Source organism: Kogia breviceps, chromosome 11, assembly GCF_026419965.1.
Source record: "Kogia breviceps isolate mKogBre1 chromosome 11, mKogBre1 haplotype 1, whole genome shotgun sequence".
Taxonomy (NCBI): domain Eukaryota; kingdom Metazoa; phylum Chordata; class Mammalia; order Artiodactyla; family Physeteridae; genus Kogia; species Kogia breviceps.
Genome location: NC_081320.1, coordinates 49,339,981 through 49,363,344, shown reverse-complemented (window position 1 = coordinate 49,363,344; position 23,364 = coordinate 49,339,981). Strand labels below are relative to the sequence as shown.

Sequence of the window (23,364 nt, the reverse complement as noted above, 5' to 3'; positions counted from 1 at the left end):
CCTGCCACTAGGTTCATCAGAACCTCTTTTTTTCTTAGAGTCCATATATATGTGTTAGCATACGGTATTTGTTTTTCTCCTTCTGACTTACTTCACTCTGTATGACAGACTATAGGTCCATCCACGTCACTACAAATAACTCAACTTCGTTTCTGTTTATGGCTGAGTAATATTCCATTGTATATATGTGCCACATCTTTATCCATTCATCTTCAATGTAAGGCCAGACACTATAAAACTCTTAGAGGAAAACATAGGCAGAACACTCTATGACATAAATCACAGCAAGATCCTTTTTGACCCACCTCCTAGAGTAATGGAAATAAAAACAAAAATAAGCAAATGGGACCTAATGAAATTTAAAAGCTTTTGCACAGCAGAGGAAACCATAAGCAAGATGAAAAGACAACCCTCAGAATGGGAGAAAATAGTTGCAAATGAAGCAACTGACAGAGGATTAATCTCCAAAATTTAAAATCAGCTCATGCAGCTCAATATCAAAAAAACAAACAACCCAATCCAAAAATGGGCAGAAGACCTAAATAGACATTTCTCCAAAGAAGATATACAGACTGACAACAAACACATGAAAGGATGCTCAACATCACTAATCATTAGAGAAATGCAAATCAAAACCACAATGAGGTATCACCTCACACTGGTCAGAATGGCCACCATCAAAAAATCTACAAACAGTAAATGCTGGAGAGGATGTGGAGAAAAGGGAATCCTCTTGCACTGTTGGTGGGAATATAAATTGATACAGCTACTATGGAGAACAGTATGGAGGTTCCTTAAAAAACTAAAATAGAACTACCATATGACCCAGCAATCCCACCCCTGGGCATATACCCTGAGAAAACCATAATTCAAAAAGAGACATGTACCACAATGTTCATGGCAGCTCTATTTACAATAGCCAGGACATGGAAGCAACCTAAATGTCCATCGACAGATGAATGGGTTGATTTTTTGAAAGGAGGAAATGAAAAACCTCAGTTTCTGGGCTTGGCCAGAGAAGAAGCTGGGCTACAGAAGAACAGAGCAGCTTGCTGGGAGAGGCAGAGCTGAGAGACAATCCTGACCGATTTCCAGTTCCTGAACCCTGGCCTGGCCTGGCCTGAGGCTGAGCTTTATGCCTATCTTCAAGTCTAAGGAAATGCTTTTATCTTTTTATCATAAATTCCCCAGTTTTACTCATGCTAGCTTAAATGGTCTCGGCTTCTCATAACTGAAGAGTTCTAATGAATACCCTTGCTCACAAAGCTTCTATGAAAATCAGATAGATTCATTTTACACAAAACATTTGAAAACTCCTTTAAAAAGACTCCTGGACTTGCAGTTAGGGCAGGATCTCAGGTTCTGACTTTTTTTTTTTAAATCCCCCAATTCAAAAAATTCTGCTGATTTCAATCCCACCCTCACCACAGGTTCAAAAGTGCATGTTGGGGCTTCCCTGGTGGCGCAGTGGTTGAGAATCCGCCTGCCGATGCAGGGGACACGGGTTCGTGCCCCGGTCTGGGAAGATCCCACATGCCGCAGAGCGGCTGGGCCCGTGAGCCATGGCCGCTGAGCCTGCGCGTCCGGAGCCTGTGTTCCGCAACGGGAGAGGCCACAACAGTGAGGCCCGCGTACCACAAAAAAAAAAAAAAAAAAAAGTGCATGTTGTATTCAATGTCTGGATTTTCAGAGGGGAGTTGTTGTACCACAAAGTAACATGATCCTTGGATTCTGTATTACAGTTGATAACCCTGGCTGCTCTATCAACAGGCCCCCAATTCTCAGTGATTTGCAAAATAAAAAGTTAATGCCCACTTCCTGTCAGAGTTCAAGGGTGTTGGCAAGGAAGCTGTGCTCCACCCCGTTATCTAGGAACCTAGGTTTCTTCTACCAAGTGCCCTTGCCACTTGGCATACCTTACTTCCAGAGTCTCAGAGTTCTCCACCGGATCCTCTGTACCCAGCCAGCAGATAAGGGAAGAGCAAGTGAGAACACAGAGATCTCCTGGGATGTTGTTAAGGATTCAGGCCTGAAAATGGCAGACTTGATTTCCGTTCATATGCCACTAGTATTCAGAACTCAGTCACGTAGCCCCACCTAACTATGAGAGAGGCTGGGAAAATACAGGCCACCTACATGTCCATAAGGGAAAGGAAATGCTAGTGAAAATAGCAGTCCCTGACTCCATTGTTCAGCCCTTCTTCTCCAACTCCTGTTTGGAGTTGTCTCTGGCCTGCTGTCATAGAACCAATAATCCAGAGACTGGCAAACGGCCTGTGGGTTAAATCCAACCCGTGGCCTGTTTTTGTAAATAAAGTTTTATTGGAACACAGCCATGCCCATATTGTCTTTGGCGGCGTTCCTGTGATAATGGCAGCGTTGAACAATTTTGACAGAGCCCACAGTAACCCGCAATGCCTGAACCGTTTATTATCTGGACCTTTACAGAAAAATTTGACAATTCTTGCAAAAATACATCAGCTTTCCAAACTCCAAAAGTGTGTTGATCTCTCTGAACTGTGACTTTTCTTCTGTTCCTTTCCCCTTGTGGTGCAGCATGCTGCACTGGGCAAAGCAGTGGATGAGACCACCTCTGGAGAAAGGTTCCGATGCTCTGGGGAAGCACTTGGATGCTTGCTTATTCCTCGGGTCATCGGGGCATTTCGGTCATTTTCGTAACATTGCTGAAGTTTTCCATGTTTTTAGGTTTAAGGAAACTTTCTGAATTTAATTCCTTTCACTTATTCAACTTCCAAATGAAGTTCCCGTATCACTTGGAAGTTTTATATATTTTTTCAAACATGGAAGAGAAAGCAGACAATGTGACTATGGTCAACTAAATGACAAAAAAAAAAAAAAAGGGTTACAGGAAGAGCAAAAATTGGCAAGAGAGCTGAGAAATGTTATGACAAGTCTCACAAACTGCAACCCCAACTCTACCCCTGTAAAATCATCTTATTGTTGCTACTACCTGCAAATATGATTTATTGCATACGTTGTACTGTCTTTGTAAATTCAAAGATTATACATCACTTAGGTCATTTTTAACTAACAATAGCTATATGTTGCTTCATTTTCCTTTATTATATATAACGTTATTAAACTTTGCTCTATGATCAAGGCCTCTTGGATCCTTTATTTAATAAAGATTTTGAGACTTCAAAAGAGCCTGCCTCCCCTCTCTGATGGCCTCTTCTTCCCTGGAGTTTCTGTGATTCACTGCAGCACCATCCAACTCCTGGCTGCTCTGCCGAGACCTTCTGCGGTGTTTCTAAGGACATAGGTTTTGTTTCTAAAACACCAACACTTCCCCGTCTCTCCCAGTGCTCAGAAAAAGTTTCCACCTTCTGGTTTGGGGCTTTGGCCAGAGCCCAGGCCCTGTTCACACATGTGCCAGAAGGGAGCCCAGGCCCTCTGGTGGAGATGCTGTCTTCTCAGCCCATGGAGTGACTGGTGGGAGGTGATGTGGATGCTGTCCCCCGAAAGTCACCGGGAGACTCTGGGGTTGGGGCTGGAAGATTTGCAGACTTTTCCTCTGGACTCCACCTGAAAGAGAAGTTCTTGTTTCCTGCTTTGTGGGTCTTCTTCACTAATCCCCCTTTTTCATGGATGACTGGGCCATCTGAGATCAGAGCTTCCCAGCGCTCCGGCTGAGACCAGAGGATATCTCTCTCTCCTCTGCCCCCAAAGGGTCCTGCCAAAATGTAAGCTTCATGAAGACAGGTATGTTTGTCTCTTCACTGATGGATTCTAGAACAGTCCTAGTACATATTAGGTGCTCAATAAATATTTGCTGAATGACTGGCTCTTAGATGACTGACCAAATGGCACTTGGGAATGACTCTGTGTCTGCTTATTGATGATTCTTTTTTCATTTCTTTGACAAAAAATTTTTTAAAAAGTTTTTTTAATTTTAATTTATAAGGATTGAAAAGAAGAAATAAACTTTTATTATTCTCTGATGATAAGATTGACTCTGTTGAAAATGCAAAAGAATATATAGAGAATTATAGGGAATTTAGCAAGTTGGCTAGGTACAAAAATCAGTGTAAAATCAACTATAATTCTATACAATAGTACCAGTTAGGAAGTAAATTGTTTTTAAAAAATAGTATTTACAATAGTGCCAATAAAAATACAAATAGGAATAAATTAAACAAAAGGTATAAAACACCTTTAAGGTGAAAATTATGAAACTTTATGAACAATGTTGAAGAAAATCTGAATAAGTAGAGGAGCATACTATATTAATGGATTGGAAGACTCAATATCCTAAAGTTGACAACTCTTTCCAAATCCTTCTATCAATTGAGAACAATTTTAATCATTGATATGTGGTATTTTATTTTTTATTTATTTTTTGATTGGAAGTATAGTTGATTTACAATGTTGTGTTAGTTTCAGGCATACAGCAAAGTGATTCAGTTATACATCTATAAATATATTTATTCTTTTCCAGATTCTTTTCCCTTATAGGTTATTACAAAATATTGAATATAGATACCTGTGCTATACAGTAGGTCCTTGTTAGTTATCTATTTTATATATAGTACTGTGTATATGTCAATCCCAAACTCCTAATTTATCTCCCTCCTTTCCCCTTTGGTAACCATAAGTTTGTTTTCTATGTCTGTGGGTCTATTTCTGTTTTGTAAATAAGTTATTTTGTAACATTAAAAAAAATATTTGTAGATGTGTCTTACCCCTTTAGCGCCTGGAGTGAGATTTTTGACAGTGTTTTCACCCCATTTTGTCAAATTATAAGCATATTTTTCTTAAGACATGGCATAAACTTTGTTTAATGTAAAACTTGTTTCTGAACATGTTTTGAAGGGAGTTTTTAAAAAACAAAAATATGTTTATACCTGAAAATAAAGTGCTATAAACAAACAAAAAAAAGCAAGAAGAAAAAACAAAAGCAAGAAGAAAAAACATAACACAGGTTTTACTCAGGTAATATGTACACACAAAGAAATGTACAGGTCTTCAGTGCACAATTTGATGAGCTTTGAAGATATATATTCCCTATGCAACTAATATTCCAATCAAGATTTATAATATTTCCATCACCCCAGAAAATAACAATGCCTTTTATTAATCAGCTTAGGGTCCTACCTTATTTTATGTATTCCCCTTTAGCGTTCTCATTTCATTTTATCTTATTATAAGAACTCATGTCAGCCTTCACCTACCAAAGTATAAGCTCAGGGAAGTTGGGGACACCGTGACTCATCATGGCCTCTCCAGAGCCAGGTGGCTAAATAAATGTTAAAGAATGCACTCCTGGATAATCTGAAGATAAGGCTTACAACAAAGATGCACTGGGGTGCATGTGACCTATTTCTGAGTGCAGTGCTGGGTGGAGAGCACAGAGAGAAAATACAGGGTGGAGGAGAAGGAAAAGCCAGCTAAGTTGAAGACAGAACAGAACAGAGTTCAAGAAGGGCCAGACAATGGGACACACAGAGACCTCATAATTTTGTTGCAGGTCAGATCTACTTGCAAGCAAAAGAATTCCCTTCCCAATCATTCAATGAAAGACTAGCATGCTTCATCTCCACACCAAAACCCACACCCCAGGTTTGCTAGTTAACAGTGCTTTGCACCCCCAGTGGATGTTCAACACAAGCTTCTTCAATAGAATTTATTGAATACCTGTCTTATCTCATGATACAGCTGTACCTGACCCAAACAACTAGGACCCAAAGGGCCCTTCAGGAAATGGGCTAAGATCTGGAACCAACCAATAACATCACAGGGCAGAATAGGGGCTTTGGAGCCAGTTGACTGCATTCAACTTCCAGCGCCACTACTAGGTTTGTGCCTCTGTGCATGTTATTTAACATCTCTGTTCCACAGTGTTTGCATTTGTAAAGAAGGATGACAAGAGCGACAAGCTTCTTGTGAGGATTAATGAAAACAAAGCACATAAAGACCTTAGCACGTGCCTATTGTATACTAGCGCACAACGAAGGTTCTCATTATTAGCAACTCTTGGGAAGTGAGCCTGACAAGAACACCTCCAGCTGCAGGAGCTGAGCAAAAAGTATCTCATCCATTCTGGGGTCAGCTACAGTATTGGGAAGATGTGACCTCAGCAGGTCATAATCCCAGCAGAGAGGGGACCTTGGAGAATCTGAAGGAGGCAGCAGAACAGCCCAACAAGCAGGGACAGAAAAAGCTTGGAATTCAGGGGCAGTGGAGATGGAAGATGAGCCTGGGAGAAACACTTAAAGAAAGGGTGGAAGCTGAAAATGAGTGACTTGTCCAGAAATGTGGAGGCAGTTCTGCCTTCAAACTTAATACATCCAATTCCTTCCCCCCATTTTTTTCTAATTAGGCTACTGGTACACAGAAGGTATATGCTCAATATTGGTACATGCACAAATACATCACGTGTTTGTCATGAGGAAAAGATTATGGTAATTAACACAGAATATTGAAAATACAAATGGAGGAGAAAGAATTTGTGATACATTTCCACGTTAGTGGTTCCCTGATAAAATGTGACTCTCAGCTGTATAAATCAGACTGATGATGAAATGCAAGTGTAAGTTGGTAAGGACTGTGAGAGCTGGGGTCTGGAAACTTGAGCTAAGCATCCCTGCATCCCTAGATCAGAGCAAAGCAGGGAGGGAAGAGGCATGTCTTGGATGAGAAGTTGGTTCCATGTAATTTTTTTCCTTTTTCAGGCTACTTTCTCAATGTCACAATTATTAATTATCCATTTCTATACTCCCTATTAGAAGGACTCCCTCCAGGGAAAAAGCAGTTGATGTTTAAAAAAAATGTAGTTTTTTAAAGACTTAGGCCTATGACTGTCCCCTCTGTGATGTTCTAAAAATGCTTCCCTTGGCAGTTCAGCTATGACTCACATGGTCCAGAATGGCATTTCAGGGAAATTGTTTTTCTCTATCTCTGAAACTAGGCCTACAGTCTAGTCCCTGTTCTTGGTTTCTCTTGTTCAGCTGATGAGGCTTTATGGTGCCATGTTGGTGAAGGAATCAGAGTTATATCTGCAAATAGAACCCCTCCACTTCATCATGTGTCCCATTTGCTGTGGCAGAAGCCAAGGTTGAGGGCTCCCGCTTCTTGGTGAGGAGGCCTGGGACAATCTCTTTGGCCCCCGAAATTCCTGGTTGTCCTTCCCCACTGGGGTGGGCTGTTGCAGGTACCCGTGGGAGCAGGTGGCACTGCAACCTCCCTGGCACATTCAGTCTTTGGCTTAACACAGAAGCAATCTGACTTGGAGAGTGAAGAAGGGATTCCTTCCCCAAGGGATTTGTTTAGCTGGCAGCAGTTCTGGTTAGAAATTTACCTGTTGGCACAGAAAGAAAAGAACAGAGTAATTCTGTCAAAGCTGTACAATCAAACTGGTCAGCCCTCTCTGAATGAAGGCCTAGTGTTGGAGTTAGCCCCATGCCCCATCAGCAGGAACAAGTGGACCTATTATTGGATAAAAACAATTACCTGCATGCCAGGAGGCAGTGTGCTGCAGTGGAACCAACATGCTTTGCTTGTGTCCCATCACTGCCACTTTCCTGATAAGTGATCTTGAGAAAGTTATGTCAACTCTCCATGCTTCAATTTTCTTATCTATGAAAGAGAACTAGTAAAACCAGCCTCAGTGGGTTTGGGGAGATGATTAAATGAGACCAGTCATGGAAAGTGGGCTGCAAAGTGCTTGACACATAGTAGGCCCTCATTATTGCTAGTTTCTCAACATATGTCTCTTCCCTGTTCCTTTCCCTTTCCTGCTGGCTCTCACAAAAGCAAGGAGAATGGAAAGAAATAAAAGTTATAAAGAGTAAAAGGGTAATACAGTCAGGCAGGACGACAGAGCTGGCAGGAAAAGTCTGATAAGGAAAGCTCAGGACATTCGGAAACCAGAACAATGATGGTGTTTTGTGTACTAGTAGGTTCTGCAGCAGACATCTGTGTATTTTTTCTGTCTGCTGAATGTCCTTCCTCCCTGTTTAAGTTTTCTGTTGCTGCATAACAAATTACTCCAAAACTTAGCAGCTTAAAGCAATGTACATTGATGATCTCACAGTTCCTATGGGTCAGGAATGTGAGTATAGCTTAGCTGGATCATCCAGCTCAGGGTCTCTCACAGGCTGCAATCAAGGAGTCGGCCAGGACTGCCCTCACTCAAGGTTCAGGTGGGAAAGCATCCACTCCCAAGCTCAGTCAGTGGTTATTGGCAGGACTCAGGTCCTTGTGGGCTATTGGATTGAGAGTCTAAGTTCCTTGCTGGCTATTGGCCAGAGGTGATCCTCAGTTTCTTGCCACATGAGCCTTTCCGTAGGGCAGCTTATAACATGGGAGCTGGCTTCATCCAAGTGAGCAAGGGAAAAAGGGGGAATCACAGACTCATATTCTATTCATTAGAAGTGAGTGATTAGGTCAAGCTCACACTCAAGGAGAGGGGATTACATGAAGGCCTAGACATCAGGAAGTGGTGATCTCTGGGAACCTAGAAGGCTGATTACCTCACTGCCCTTCTGGTGAGAGCAACCCTCCTCCCTCTATAAAGGCACATATGATTCCGGTAAGATCACTCTCCATAATACCTGCCATCCCCACCCCACTGCACACTGGGATAACGTGAGACCCAGGTCATCAATCATCGCAGCACATCCAGTTGGCCACAGTGATTGGTCCAAGAAGTAGCCATGTGACCCAAGCAGGGCCTATCAAAGTCTTTCCCTGGGATTTATATATACTGAAACAAGGAGACAGAAGTTCTCTCTTTCATCTGAAATCACTAACATGGAATGATGTAGCCTGGGGTTTTCTCTGGCCATATCCTCTACCCACCATAAGAAAAGAATTCCTGTTGTACCAGGAACAATTGAAGACATCACCTTTTGAAGTAGAGACAAAAGATCTGAGATTAAAAAGAGAGCACAAATAAACTAATGACATTTGTTTTTCACCCTTGAGGCTAGTTCTACCCCTGAAAGCTAATGTAACTCCCTTTTTCACTTGAGATAGTTTAAATTGGGTTATGTCTCTTAAAGCAAAAAGAAACTTGGTTAATTCAGCCTCAGTTTTTGCATCTGTAAAATCAAGGAGCTAAACCAAATGATCTCCATGGCTTTTTCCACGTTTCAAGTTCTAAGATTTGGACTTGAACAGTCTGTTCCTTTATCAAGAAATAGATTTTTCAGAAGTGGGGAAAGAGTAGGAGCAGCCTGAAGGAAGAGGAGTGCATAAGGGGGTCAGGGGCACTCCTATGACCTATGGAATCCAAAGACCAAGTCTGCCTTCTTCATAATTTAGCAAGCCTCCAAGTTTTAACTCAGAACCTTAAGAATGTCACCAAAAAGGACTCATGCCTTAGTGATCCAGAGTAAGACTCAGACGTTTGCTTCTTTCACATGCTGCTCGAGCCATGATAATACTGTCTCAGGGACATGGGCTTTAGAGGCAGTAGCCCTGGGCTTAATAATTATAATAAAAAATAATAATATCTAATGATTACTGAATGTGTACTACACACCTTGCAAATCTTACATCCCAGCTTCTTGACTTACTAGGTATGTGACCTTAGGCAAGAGACTTACCCTCCAGAAGCCTCTGCGTCTTCATCTGTAAAATGGGAGTAATAATAGTTCCTTTCTCACAGGGCTGTTGTGAGCATTCCTATGAGTCAATGGAGGTAAAGCACCAAGCACAATACCTGGCATGTGCTGTTCTTCTTCAAACATTCTTCTTTGCCTTTTACATCCAGCTCAAATATCCTCCATTCCACAAACTGTCTCCAGTTGCCCTCCACTTCCTCTGTGCTCCCACAGCACTTTACTTCTGCCTGCTTTTCTAGCCCTATGGCCCTGCAATATATTCACCTGTTCACCTAGTTATTACTCCTGGCTGACCATACCTTATTTATCTTTGGGTTCCTGAGGTCTAGATCCATGCCAAACACATAGTAGGATCTCAACAGATCCAAATGGGTTGATGAGCAAAATATATATCAGCCTCTCAAGCAGAGGAGCAGACATTCTGATTGGGAGCAGGACACACCCAACTAGGACACCGCCTCGTTGGGCATTTAGGAATTTTGTCAGGCAAAATTCTGATGTGTGTCTGTAAAACTACTCCTCCAATGAAACCACAGATTGCTCAAGTGAAAAGTAATAATTCCTCACAACTGACAGGACAACCTGTCAGTAACCAGTGTGGAGCCCAGTGTTAACGGGTGTGGAGCTGCTGGTTTGGAAGCCTACCAAAGAGACAGCAAGTAAACATGACGGTTGCCTGGGTGCACAAACACCAAACCAGCTTCTCATCACCTCATCCCTGAGACAGTCCAGTCACAGCATCTGTGACACCCACAAGTGGTTACTTGTCAGCTCCTGTCAAGTGCAGCAGCAAGGGCCAACAACCCCCAAAATGCAGATCTTAAGGACAAAAATACAATAACAGCAGTTTTTATAGGAGGCAAAGCAGTGTGTGTGTGTTTGTGTGAGAGTGTTCAGAAAAAAATGGTCATTTTCTAAGGTAAGTATAACACAAGGGACTGTGTTAAAAGAGGAAATATTTCTCCCTTTCTAAGACCACATTCTTCTCTCCAGCTAGAGGCTAGGCAAGGCTAGAAGGGAAAATTGGTTAGAATGTTGCACCCACCCAACTAACTACAGAAAGATACCCTGGGGGACAGTCTGCTAGGCTACAAGGGGCTGACCACATGGCACTTCATTTCTCACTCATGTGGGTCTCAGGGAAGCAGTGTGAATGTGCTTTTGGAAACTATAAGGAGAGTGGGGAAGGAAATTGGAAGCATGCCTGGCTGGGGTGGCATGAATAGAGGAATAAAAGATTTTAAATACAAATTTTATCCCCTTGTGTTGATTGGAATTCAACTACAGGGCATAGTAGAGCTTACAGGATTACAGTGGGTGGTCTCCCCCATGACAGGAATTCAATAAAACTCTCTTACACCCAATTCCTCTTCTCCATCTCTTTGTTTCTATTCATTCACTCATTCATTTATCTATACCCTGCCTGGTTCCCAAAAGCAATGCAGCCTCATATTCTACAGGCCCTGGGGAGCTACCAGTGGTTTTTAAGCATGGGAGCTCCATGATCAAATATGACTTTTAGAGCATCTAGAATCAGTGATGAGGATGGAATTAGAGAAGACAGAGGCCAGCAGCCATCCAGATGTGTACCAACTAGTGGCTGTGAAGGAGAGAGGATGGAGATTATTTAAGAGAGAGGATAATCAGGATTTCTTGGCTTGGCCAGAATGTGGTTGGTGGAGAGAGAGCAAAAAATAACTAGAATATTTCTTCTTTAGATGATTTTGTGAATGATGACATTACCAAAGAAGATTGACAATACAGAGGAGGAGAATTTTGGAGAAGGGGAGATAAAAAGCACCAGGAACCACTTGAGTGAAAGATGCCATATAATGATATGTCCTGTTACCAGTGCAGGGGACAGATAATGTTGCTAACGGGGGTCATTTTTTGCTCCAATGAGCTGCTGTGGGTTGACCTCCAGCTGTATCACGTGAGGTTGCTCTGATCCACATCCACAGCCGGTCTTAGATGCTGATCGTGCCCCATGGTACGATCACTATGGTCACTACAGGAACTTTGAGAGTGTAGGAATGGGGCAGTACAAGCCTAGGCCCACCCCTTAGAGACCACCCAGAAGGCCTCTTTTACTGATAGCGGTCCCTGCGTGTACCACTTTCACATCTAAATATCTAGAGGTTGGACAGACATCCACTGGTAGTGGAAAACTGAGTACACCAGGGTAGGTAATCTGACTTTTGTGATCATCCTCAGGCCCTGCCTTGAGTCTCTGCTCAAATCTGATCTCCTAGCCTGATGGATGGAGAGGGGAAGAGGAATCCTTTCCAAGCAGCCTAGTCTTCTCTCTTTTCCCCCAAAACACCTTCTGCCCGTCTCAGAGCCTCTGCTCCTCCTTCCTTGTCCCCAGAATGCCTTCCTTTTCCGTACTGGGCAAGTCTATTAGCCGGGCAGCTTCCTTAGTGGGAGAGTTGTTATCTGTTGCAGCAGTCTACCTCTGGACTTGGTAGGCTGTCTGTCTCTGCTTGCTGCACACACAGAAGGCTTTCGTTCAGTTTGGACCTTTTTGTGTGTTTTTTTGTTTTGTTTTGTATTGCTTATTTATTCTCACTTTGTTTTAAATAAACGTTTGAGGGCTTCCCTGGTGGCGCAGTGGTTAAGAATCTGCCTGCCATTGCAGGGGACACGGGTTCGAGCCCTGGTCTAGGAAGATCCCACAAGCCGTGGAGCAACTAAGCCCATGCGCCGCAACTACTGAGCCTGTGCTCTAGAGCCCACGAGCCACAACTACTGAAGCCCATGCACCTAGAGCCTGTGCTCCACAACAAGAGAAGCTGCAATGAGAAGCACGCTCACGCAAGGAAGAGTAGCCCCTGCTCACCGCAACTAGAGAAAGCCGGTGCGCAGCAACGAAGACGCAATGCAGCGAAAAATAAAATAAATTAAAGGGAGACCAGGCCAGGCGCGAGGACCTCGCGAGCTCCTCCACGTGGGCTCCCCTGGCCCCTGCGGTGACCCCCGGTCCCACCAACTGGCCCCGAAACGGTGGCGGCGGTTTGTGGTCGTTGGTCCCAGGCATTTAGGACCAACATTTGAAGACCCGAGGGGAACTGCAACCATGAATGAAGAAAATACAGATGGAACAAATGGATGCAGTAAAGTTCGAACTGGTACTCAGAATGAAGCAGAATTACTTGCTTTGATGGAAAAGACTGGATACAACATGGTTCAAGAAAATGGTCAAAGGAAGTTTGGTGGTCCGCCTCCAGGTTGGGAAGGTCCACCTCCACCTAGAGGCTGTGAAGTTTTTGTGGGAAAAATACCTCGTGATATGTATGAAGATGAGTTAGTTCCTGTATTTGCAAGAGCTAGGAAGATATATGAATTTCGACTTACAATGGAATTCAGTGGTGAAAATCGAGGTTATGCTTTTGTGATGTGTACTACAAAAGAAGAAGCCCAGTTAGCCATCAGAATTCTTAATAATTATGAGATTCAACCAGGGAAGTTTATCGGTGAGTTTGTAAGCTTGGATAATTGCAGATTATTTATTGGAGCTATTCTGAAGGAAAAGAAGAAGGAAGAAATCTTAGATGAAATGAAGAAAGTTACAGAAGGAGTTGTAGAGGTCATTGTTTACCCAAGCGCAACTGATAAGACCAAAAACATGGTTTTGCGTTTGTTGAGTATGAATCTCACGGAGCTGCTGCTATGGCTAGGAGAAAACTAATTCCAGGAAACTTCCAACTGTAGGGCCATACCATTCAGGTAGATTGGGCTGACCCAGAGAAAGAGGTTGTTGAGGAAACCACTCAGAGAGTTAAAGTTCTCTATGTACGAAATGTAATGATCTCAACTACAGAGGAAACAATTAAAGCAGAATTCAATAAATTCAAACCTGGTGCAGTTGAATGAGTAAAGAAACTTAGAGATTATGCTTTTGTTCACTTTTTCAACAGAGAAGATGCAGTGGCTGCTATGTCTGGAAAATGAATGGAAAATGCATTGATGGAGCAAGTATTGAGGTAACACTGGGAAAACCTGTAAACAAAGAAAACACTCGGAGAAAGCATCTTAATGGTCAGATTAGCCCCAATTTGGAAAACCTGATTGTGTTTGCTAATGAAGAAGAGAGCCACCCAAAAACTCTAAGCATGGCACCAACTCTTCCAGCTTGTCTCAATGGCCAGCATGGCCCAAGCCCCCCTGAAATTGAAAGATGCACTTATCCATTTTTTCCTGGAACAAAGTTTACTCCAATTAGTATGTATTCTTTAAAATCCAATCATTTCAATTCTGAAGTAATGCATTTGGATTATTACTGCAACAAAAATAATTGGGCACCACCAGAGTATTACTTATATTCAACAACAAGTCAAGATGGGAAAGTACTCTTGGCATATAAAATCCTTATTCCTGCTATTGCAAACGGATCCCAGAGTTACTTCATGCCAGACAAACTCTGTACTATGTTGGAAGATGCAAAGGAACTGGCAGCTCAATTTATGTTACTTCATTTGGACAGGGAACACAATCTCTTCAGCCTGGACCTATGTAGAATAATTTAGAGAAAATAAACAGGTCCTTTCTGATGTTGCTTGAGCTTATTCTCCTGCAGTTGATCTCATTCCTGTTGGCTTAATATTAAGCCCCATGACAACACTAAGTTAACATTCATTTTTAGCCCTCATTTATAGCACCAGGAAAATATAGAAAAAAACTTTACCTGTGCATTAGATGACCTAATTTCTTCTGTTCCTGGAAACACCGTACATTTTATAAATAATCACTTCATAGTCATTTTCACACCCTTGGCTTACTCTACACCGAAGAACACAGTTGAGTTTTTGGAAAGTACAGGATTTACAAATTTGGTCTTTAGTACTCACACACATCTATAAACATTATAACTAATGAAGCAAGAAATAATTGATACGTAAGATGAATGTTTATTGTAGAACAGTAATATTTCAAATGTTGGGTTTTAAAGAAATAATTTGGTTTAATTTTTGGATTTTTCTGTACTGTAAGTTGATAATGGTTTCTTGAAGTTTATTTTATAAAGATGATTCATTTTACTGTTTTATGGTACCAGTAGGATTCTAATGTTAAATTGGTTTATTGGGTTGTATAAATGTTTACATTGTATTTCAATAATGAAATATTAGAGAGTTTTTGCAGTCCAGGGGTAAATGTGTCTGCTGGTTTGATACCTAATACAGTTTCAAAAAAGAAGCAAATATGAATTCACTGTTTTATATCTTTTCTTCATGGACGACCCCTTAGTGTCAGTACCAAATTTAAAAGGAGCTTCATTGTGGATAGAGCAAGAGAAATCAGAGATTCCCTTTTTTGGTGATCATAAAGACACAAAACAATTAACAGATATCCAAGAAACAGATATCCAAGAATGCATTCTAGTAAGATCTCTGAAGCTATGTGTCAGTGAAAATTTACTTAATACTGACTGATGAAACTATCAGGATTTGCAATGCAGTGAATGCTGAAACAGTCTTTACCAGCAATATAAGATTATCAGGATTTTGAATATTAGAACATTATGTGATTATAGTTTTAATGCTTTGTCTCTTTGAATTAAATTTGTAACCATAAAGATGTGAAGCATAATTGTTACGTATTTATTTACAGACTACAATTTCTGTCACAGTTCAATAAATAGTCTTTCCCCTGCTAGTGCTACCCTCTCTTCTGGGACTCCCAGTGTGCTTCCTTACACTTCAAGGCTTTATTCTTATCCAAGCTATCCTTTGTCACCAACAGTATCACTTGCTAATGGCAGCCACGTTGGACAGCAGCTATATATCTCCAATCAGGCCTCATTCTTCTGAAGAAAATATTGTAAACAGGTATGAAACTTTCCTTGTAATGCATGCAAATTAAAATACTGTTTTATTTTAGAATCAGGTTTGTACAGTTGGTTTTAAAATGATAATTATATATTTATTTCAACATAGTAAATATCAGTCACAATTCAGAATAACCTACCATTGTAAAACTTGTAAAAATGCTAAGTTTTAAAAGTTACTCAGTGATTTCTCTTGATAAAGGTATAACAAACTGCTGTTCTTTTTAAACTTTTGGGATTTTAAATAACTTCTGATTCCTGAGTGGTCAGTAGAACCCAGAAGTTTACATTAAATTTTTTCATTATAACTTTGCTATATAGAGTTTCACAAGGATTAAAGCACTTGCAGACAATGGTTACACTAGATTTGATTACCAAGGATCACTATCTGTATTAGCAATTAGAACAATTCTATAAACAGAAGCTTCTAATTATTATGTAGAAAGAAATGAAGGGCAAAAAGATTAAGATGCAAATTTTATGCAGTACTAAAGAAAAAGCAATCTACCATTGTGGTCCTTGAAAATAACTATAAATATTTTAGTTAATAATTGTTTGTTGTAGAAATAATTATAATTTTGCTGTTAATGTATTTAAGGTTTTTATAGGTATGCTCCATTTGTGTTTTTGATATTCATTGTATAGTTCTCTAATAATTGTTATGGTTTTTAATGTTGAAATCATGTGTTGTTTAATTTTTGTACTTGAATACAAATTCTTTGACATTAAATATACGATGCTTCTAAAAAAAAAACCTTTGTTTTAAATAAAAGTTTGAGGCATCTCTCAGTACAGTGGGTTTTTAAAAAAATAAGAGCAGAGGGGCTGGGGGATAGCTTGCTTAGGGCTAAAAGCCCAAGGAGCAAATGTAGAGTCTCCCTCTGCTGGCTGGTTTAGCCTTTGGGAAGCCCTGGAGAATCAGCCAATTTCAGAAGATACTCTTCCTTTCCGAAACAATGGTCAGTGCCCCGGTAGACTGACCCTGTTTAAAACTCATTCCATCACTTTCTGCCGCTCTCTTTCACCAGCTCTTGCACAAATATTCAGGGTCTTAATTTGTTCGCCCGTGGAACATTTCCTGGCCCCTGACGCTGAGCCAGCACTTTGCCAGCAGTGGGAGGGAGCCTTCAGGCGAATGAATCACACTCCCCGCCCCGGGAGTCCAGCGTTAGCAGAGCTGCCCTCTTTCGGTAGCAAAGCCCTAGCCAGCCCCGGCTGGGAACGCTCAGATTAAAGGGGCTCCCCTGCCAAGGGCCCAGACCCAGGCCCGTGAGGGAGGCTTAGAATCTATCTAGGATTTTCAGGAAACAGGAGTATTTTTTCAGGAGTTAATTTAGCAGTTATCCCAGTGCTTCCGCTGGGCTGAGGCAGAACCAGGCTGCCCCCTACAGGTAGGAGGGAGAGGTACGCATCCTGAAGGCTGCAACCCTGGCTGGCTGTGCTCCATCTAGGTGACCTTCATCTCAGAGGGCTCCCCCAACTGGGCGATGCTCCCAATGATGCTCAACACGTGATCCCCAGACTAGCGGCAGAGGCCACACTTGGGAACTTGTTAGAAATGTAAATTCTCAGGCCCCACCCCAGTCCTACTAAAAGGCAACTCCAGGAGTGGGACCAGCAGTCTGCTTTAGCAAGTCCTCCAGGGGATTCTGATGCACCTCAAGTTTGAGAACCACTGGTCCGGAGAGAGCGGTGTGGCTACCTCTGGGGGCCCTACTTTATGGCTTGGCTTCATGAGACTCGGCACCTCCTGCCTCATATCAATCAGCCTCAAAACCACAGCATTGGGCTTTTCTAGTGGCGCAGTGGTTGAGAGTCCGCCTGCCGATGCAGGGGATACGGGTTCGTGCCCCGGTCCGGGAGGATCCCGCGTGCAGCGGAGCGGCTGGGCCCGTGAGCTGTGGCCGCTGGGCCTGCGCGTCCGGAGCCTGTGCTCCGCAACGGGAGGGGCCGCAACGGTGAGGGGCCCGCGTACTGCAAAAAAAAAACAAAAAAAAAACACAGCATTTCAGAGGTACCTACTGCAGACCCCTTCCCCTTAAAATGAGAACAATGAGGTGCAAGGGTGTGGTTTGCCCAAGGCAATCCTGTCAGGGAATTCTTCCCCAAACCTCCCAAATTACACGAAAGGAAAAGGAAGGCCAGTAAACGTGACGCTCCTGGGGTTCCTCAGACCTACCTGCTCCGGGTTTGGCGGCTCTGCCCAGCCTCTCCTGCGGGTCTGTCTCTCCCATGCCTGTGCCTGGAGGACTCAGAGCTCTGGGCCCTCGGGACAGAGCCCCCTTCCCTTCTCTTTTCTTCCTTTGAGCCATGTTCCATTCAGCCTTCTTTTTGATCACACTGGTCCTGCCTGCCACTCGGAGATGGAACAGGAAGGGCTCAGCTGTGAAAGGATCACCACAGGATTTGGTTTTGGTTTTGGTTTTTGTCAGTCTCCAGCATCTAAAAATACTTGTCAATCACCGAGAGATAGGAAGTCACTAGAAAGACAGGAAACATTCAAGGATGAAAACACATCCCCCTCAGCCTGGTCCTCGGGCACAGATGTCTCTGCAGATGAGTGCCTGGGTCTGTTTGGCGGGCTGGAATGAAGGGGATGCTCTGCCTCCCTCTCCTCACAATGTTCACAAGCCTTGGTTTTCCAGAAGGGAGATGAGGGGAGGGAAAAAGGAGAAAAGAATAGCATCTTTATTAATATGAGTATGTTTGTTAACATCATCAGGGAGCTTGGGTCCCCAAGGGGAGATTATAACTTGAAGACACAGCTTTCTCTGGAAGATTGGAAAAAACAATCAGCCCCCTTTCTAAATGCTGCGCCCAGCCACAGAGTGTCCTGATACCTCTCCACTTGTCATGGCCTTTGCGACAGGTCCAACGATCCTCTGTTTCAGGATATCACCACACACACTCTTCCACCCCTTACCCAGTGCACAGGGTGGGTAGTGGAGGGGACTTTATAAAAAGGAAAAGCTGTCCTTCTCACCAAATGTGAAGGAGTCATTTTTGCAGGAGGCTTTAATTGAATGCTGCAGCTGAAATTATTGAGGAAACACTGGGGGAAATCCTCCAGTAATAGGAGGACAATCCTTTTTCACATTTGCGGTGAGAGCTCCACTCCCTCCAGCCCTCTTGGGAGGTGGGCTTTGTGCAAGTCTGTTCCATTCAGAGAGGCTTCAGCAGGTATTTGTAGCATGGCTGGACTTAGGAGCTGGAATTAAAAGAATAAAAGAGACGATCTTGCAGTGGTATGGGAAAGGGAGCTCAGGGTATAAAAGGCATGTTCATTACAAACACACTCACTCACACTCAAAGCTAATTCTGTTTTGTTTTCTGGATACCCCACCTCCTCATTCCAAGGAAGTGGCCAATCCTTATATTTCTTAGCCTCAAGAGCACTTGCTAAGTGGAAAGGTGGTGTTTCCGGAAGATAAACTCTTTTCCTGGCCTAAATGAAAGTTTTAATCTCCTTGAGGATATTCTATTACTCTGGAAATGGGAAGTGTTTAGGGAAGGGAATGGGGGGTGAGTTGAAGGAGGAGGGAGATTCATGGGTTCATTGAGGATTGGGACCCACACTGTATTCTCTCAATGCCCCAGGGATACAGCAGGTCCTCTGGGAGGAGTGATGCACCTCAGGAGGCTAGGTGGGAGTCTGGGGGTACCCATTTCACACAAAGACAGTGTAGTGGTTAAAAGAAATCAGGTGGCCTGGGCTTAAACTCAAGCTCTGCCACTGGCTGGCTACATGCCATGGGATAGCTGCTTCCCTTTATGTGCCTCAGTTTTCTCATCCATGAAAATTAAAATCACATATTCCATAGCATTTATTGAACTATATGCTAGGTACTGTTCTAGGGGCTTGAGAGATAGAAGTAAACAAATAAAAATCCTACCCTTTTAGAGCTTACATTCTACTGGGAGGAGGCAGACAGAAAACACTATTAGTATGTAAATCATATAGCCTAGAATGTGCTATGGGAACAAAAGTAGTGCAGGGAAAAGGGATGGCGAGTGTAGGGGATGAGGCACAGAGGCAGGTGGTCAGCATAGGCCTCATTGAGAACATTATATTTGGCAAAGACTTAAAGGAGATGAGGGAGAACTGTGAATTATCTGGGAAAAGTATGTTCTAGGCCAAAGAGCAGTTGGCTCATATGAAATTATTTTTGTAAAGCACTGCTGAGCCCCTGGCACTTTAGTAACATTCCATAAACATTGTTGTTGTTGTTATTGTTATTATCACTTTCATGCCCAAGTGTGGTCCAGCAGCTACCAGATACCGGGTTGCCATGTGGGCTAGGAAAAGAGCATATCCACGGTAGCCAACTTGCCCTGAACTGGGGAGACCCCTCCAAATGTTTTGTTCTGTATAAGAGCCCCAAGACCTTTGCCTGACTCTAGAATGAAGGGAGTTATCCCTAATAATGACAAAGACTGAATTTCTCTCCAGCCCTGTCAAATGGGGACTCGAGACAGACTCTGATGATTTCAAGAAAATAATGTAGCTTTCTAACCTGAGTTGATAAAATAAGCTTCCTACCCATCCCAGAGGAAAATGGAAGGAGGCAGTAAAAGGAAGAACAGTCTAGACACACAATAGGGCATGAAAGATCTAAAAATGTCTAAATGCAGCAGATTAAGTAAATGTGGCTTTAGTGAGGCATGGGACAAGAAAGGGGAAAAGACAAATAGGGGCTGGGGTCAGGAAGAAGAAAAATGTGTCCACAAGGATCATGTTGGAGGACATATCTGGAGATACTAGAAGGACAATGCATGTGACTCTATCAACAGGAACAAGTCCTGAACATGTGACCAGAAAAAGCAACCCCCCAAAGGAGGTGGGAGCAATAGACAGTCAGAGGGGCTGCTGGTAATGGGGGCCAGGAGTGGCATGTGGCTCCAGGCAACCAAGTTTGCCCACAGTCAGAAATGTTTGGGCTCCATAGATCAGTGACCTTAAATGTGTTAGAATTCTGAAATGTTAAAATCCTGGAAAGGGCTTTACTGCTTATCTAATCTGACCCCATCCTTTCTATAAGTGAGGAAGCTGAGACTCAGAAACATGAAACAACTTGCCCAAAGTCACATTAAATTTGTCAGGACTCTCATTCACAGTGACAGAAACCCAACTCAAACCAATTCAATAAGCAAAAGGGAATGTATTGGCTGGTGTAACTATGGGAACCACGACTGGTCCCCACACTAGGACTGAGACAGAAATTTGGCTGTGAACAATTCTAGGATTTTGAGCAGAGACAAGATGAGAAATAGTATTCTGTGAAGATACAGGCAGGCATGGGACTCCCTGGAATTTATAAGACTTTTCCTGAAACTCCTTGTGTTTTATTTCCCAGAACAAAATAAATCAAACATCTACTTTGTGGGAGGTGGGAAACTGCTTGCAGCTCTAAATGGCACTTTTCTCCAAGGACTTCTCAGTAAGGGTCTAAAACAGAAGTTGTAAACTCATGACCCACGAACTAAATCAGATCTCCAGCTATGCATCATCTGAGCCACGTACTGGGTGTTTTTTAAAATTCATTTACTTAACAAATAAATGTTGAGCATTTTCTATGTCCCAGGTACTATTCTAGGCACTTGGCATACAAAAGTGAACAAAACAAGACAAAAAAATCCTTGCCTTCATAAACTTTGATCTTAATGGTAGGAATGGGCAGATCAATCAATAAGTTTTTAAAATTACTATCTATTTAGAAGGTAGTAAATAGTATGGAGAAGAAAAAAACAGGGAAGGAGGAGACAGTATAAGGTGGGAGGAAGAGTGTGCTGTGGTCTTACAGAGGGTGGTTGGGAAAAGCTGAGAGGGTGACATTTGGGCAAAGGCATGGGAGAAGAAGAAACAAGGCTTGCAGGTGCCTAAAGGAAGAACATTCCAGGCAGAAGGGCCAGCAAGTGCAAAATCCTTGAAGCAGAAACATACCTAAGACATTTAAGAAACAGCAAAGATGTCTGTGTTTTGGTTTTTTAATCTGTATGAACTGCCAGCATTTTAAATTTATTTATTTATTTTTTTTTCTTGCGTTATGCGGGCCTCTCACTGCTGTGGCCTCTCCCGTCTCGGAGCACAGGCTCCGGACGCGCAGGCCCAGCGGCCATGGCTCACGGGCCCCGCCGCTCCGCGGCACGTGGGATCCTCCCGGACCGGGGCACGAACCCGCGTCCCCTGCATCGGCAGGCGGACTCCCAACCACTGCGCCACCAGGGAAGCCCCTGCCAGCATTTTAAAAATTGGGAGATTTCACATCAACATCCAGATTCCCAGTTTTTCTTGAAAAAATATTCAGTTAGGATCTGGCAATGCTGGCTCCAAAGTATCCCATAAAAGAATGAGCTAGATCTGAGCAGCAACTCTTGCCCTGTAATGGGACAAGCTTAGTCCCATAGTCAGGGTAGTCCCTGCCCACCCGAGTCCCTGCTCTGTGTTAGGCTCTCAGCTACTTCATTCATTTCAGTTGCCTCCTGGTCAGGCCCCTGCAGGCATTTAAGCTCTTGTAGCTACATAGACCAGGCTACAGTCATAGGTAAACCCCGACAGCTCAGTGGCTTAATATAACAGAAGATTTATTTCTTGTTCACACAAAATCCAACAGGAGTAGAGTGATTCTTCCAGGCATCTGTCCTTCATGAAGTGACCCCAGGGCCCAACTTATTTCCATCTTGTGGCTCTGCCATTTCAACTTGTGGGAGCCTAAAGTGTTTTGACTTTTACAGCACATGCAACTGATGAGCCAGTGTGAGAGAAAGGCGAGAGGCACGAAGAGCATGGTGTTATGGAAACTGTGGTAAGAATCCGAAGAAAGAGAGAACATCTAAGTTGTCTTCCACTCCTGGATATAGTGTTGCATTTGGAGTAACTTGGGTTCTTTAGATTAGATAAAGCTCACTTGGGGTGAGCGTTAGCAATATGCCTAAGTCCATAAAGTAAGGGGAAACCTCCCTGTGGGCTCTGGGATGTCTGTTCAAATCCCCAAAACAAAAGCCACACGGCCATTCCTCTGCCCAAGCAGTGCTGAACCCAAGCCCACCAGGATGGACAGGACCTTCTGTCTGGTTCCGACAGTAGGGCCTGGGAGCCAACTCTGCCCCCTCTGACCCCACAAAAAGAGCAAAGCCCAAGGGCCTGGTGTGTTCGACTCAGCTTTACCTCTTCAATGACTGCTTGCAAAACTGCCCTTCCCTTCCGGAATCTCATTTATGTCCCTCTCACTCTCAAATCTTCACTGTTCCCTTCCGACAGTAGGGCCTGGGAGCCAACTCTGCCCCCTCTGACCCCACAAAAAGAGCAAAGCCCAAGGGCCTGGTGTGTTCGACTCAGCTTTACCTCTTCAATGACTGCTTGCAAAACTGCCCTTCCCTTCCGGAATCTCATTTATGTCCCTCTCACTCTCAAATCTTCACTGTTCCCTTTTTCTAAGCATGGCCCATAGTCAGGAGTGTCAAGGACTGAGGTCATTGGAGGTGCTGTCTATTGATGACTTACGAGAGGCCAGTTTTAATAGAAATTGTGGTTCCAGATAAATTGACTAGAGCCTGGATTCTGATAGGGGAGCATAGTCACGCTATAGGTTTTTGCAGTCAAGACATTGGGGTATGTTTTCAATGAGCTAGAGGAGAACAGGATCTTGAAGATGCCAGAAATAGGGAGATAATGGTTGATGGAGGTGGAGATGGGGAGTTACTGGTAAAATCAAGAACTCCAGAAAACATTAGCTTTGGGAACAAAAATAGGGTGTGGCTTCTCTGGAAATATGTAGAAAGAATGAAGGAAAAAGAGCAAAGGATGGATGGCAATGCAGATCAAATTGAGAGAGCAGAGAGGAGAGCTGAGGCCTTGATCCCCTCAGTAAACTAGGTGTGGAGGTCATCTGTGGGGGTGGGGGAGGTCAGAAGTTCTTTGAGAAAAATGAAAAGGATTTGGAAGAATTCAATTAA

The 23,364-nt window shown here is 43.0% G+C and overlaps 1 pseudogene; it reads left to right on the top strand.

Annotated features, from left to right (window-relative positions):
- The first annotated feature begins 12,663 nt into the window (after positions 1-12,663).
- LOC131765426 (probable RNA-binding protein 46) lies at positions 12,664-15,394 on the top strand (annotated as a pseudogene).
- The last annotated feature ends 7,970 nt before the right edge of the window (positions 15,395-23,364 follow it).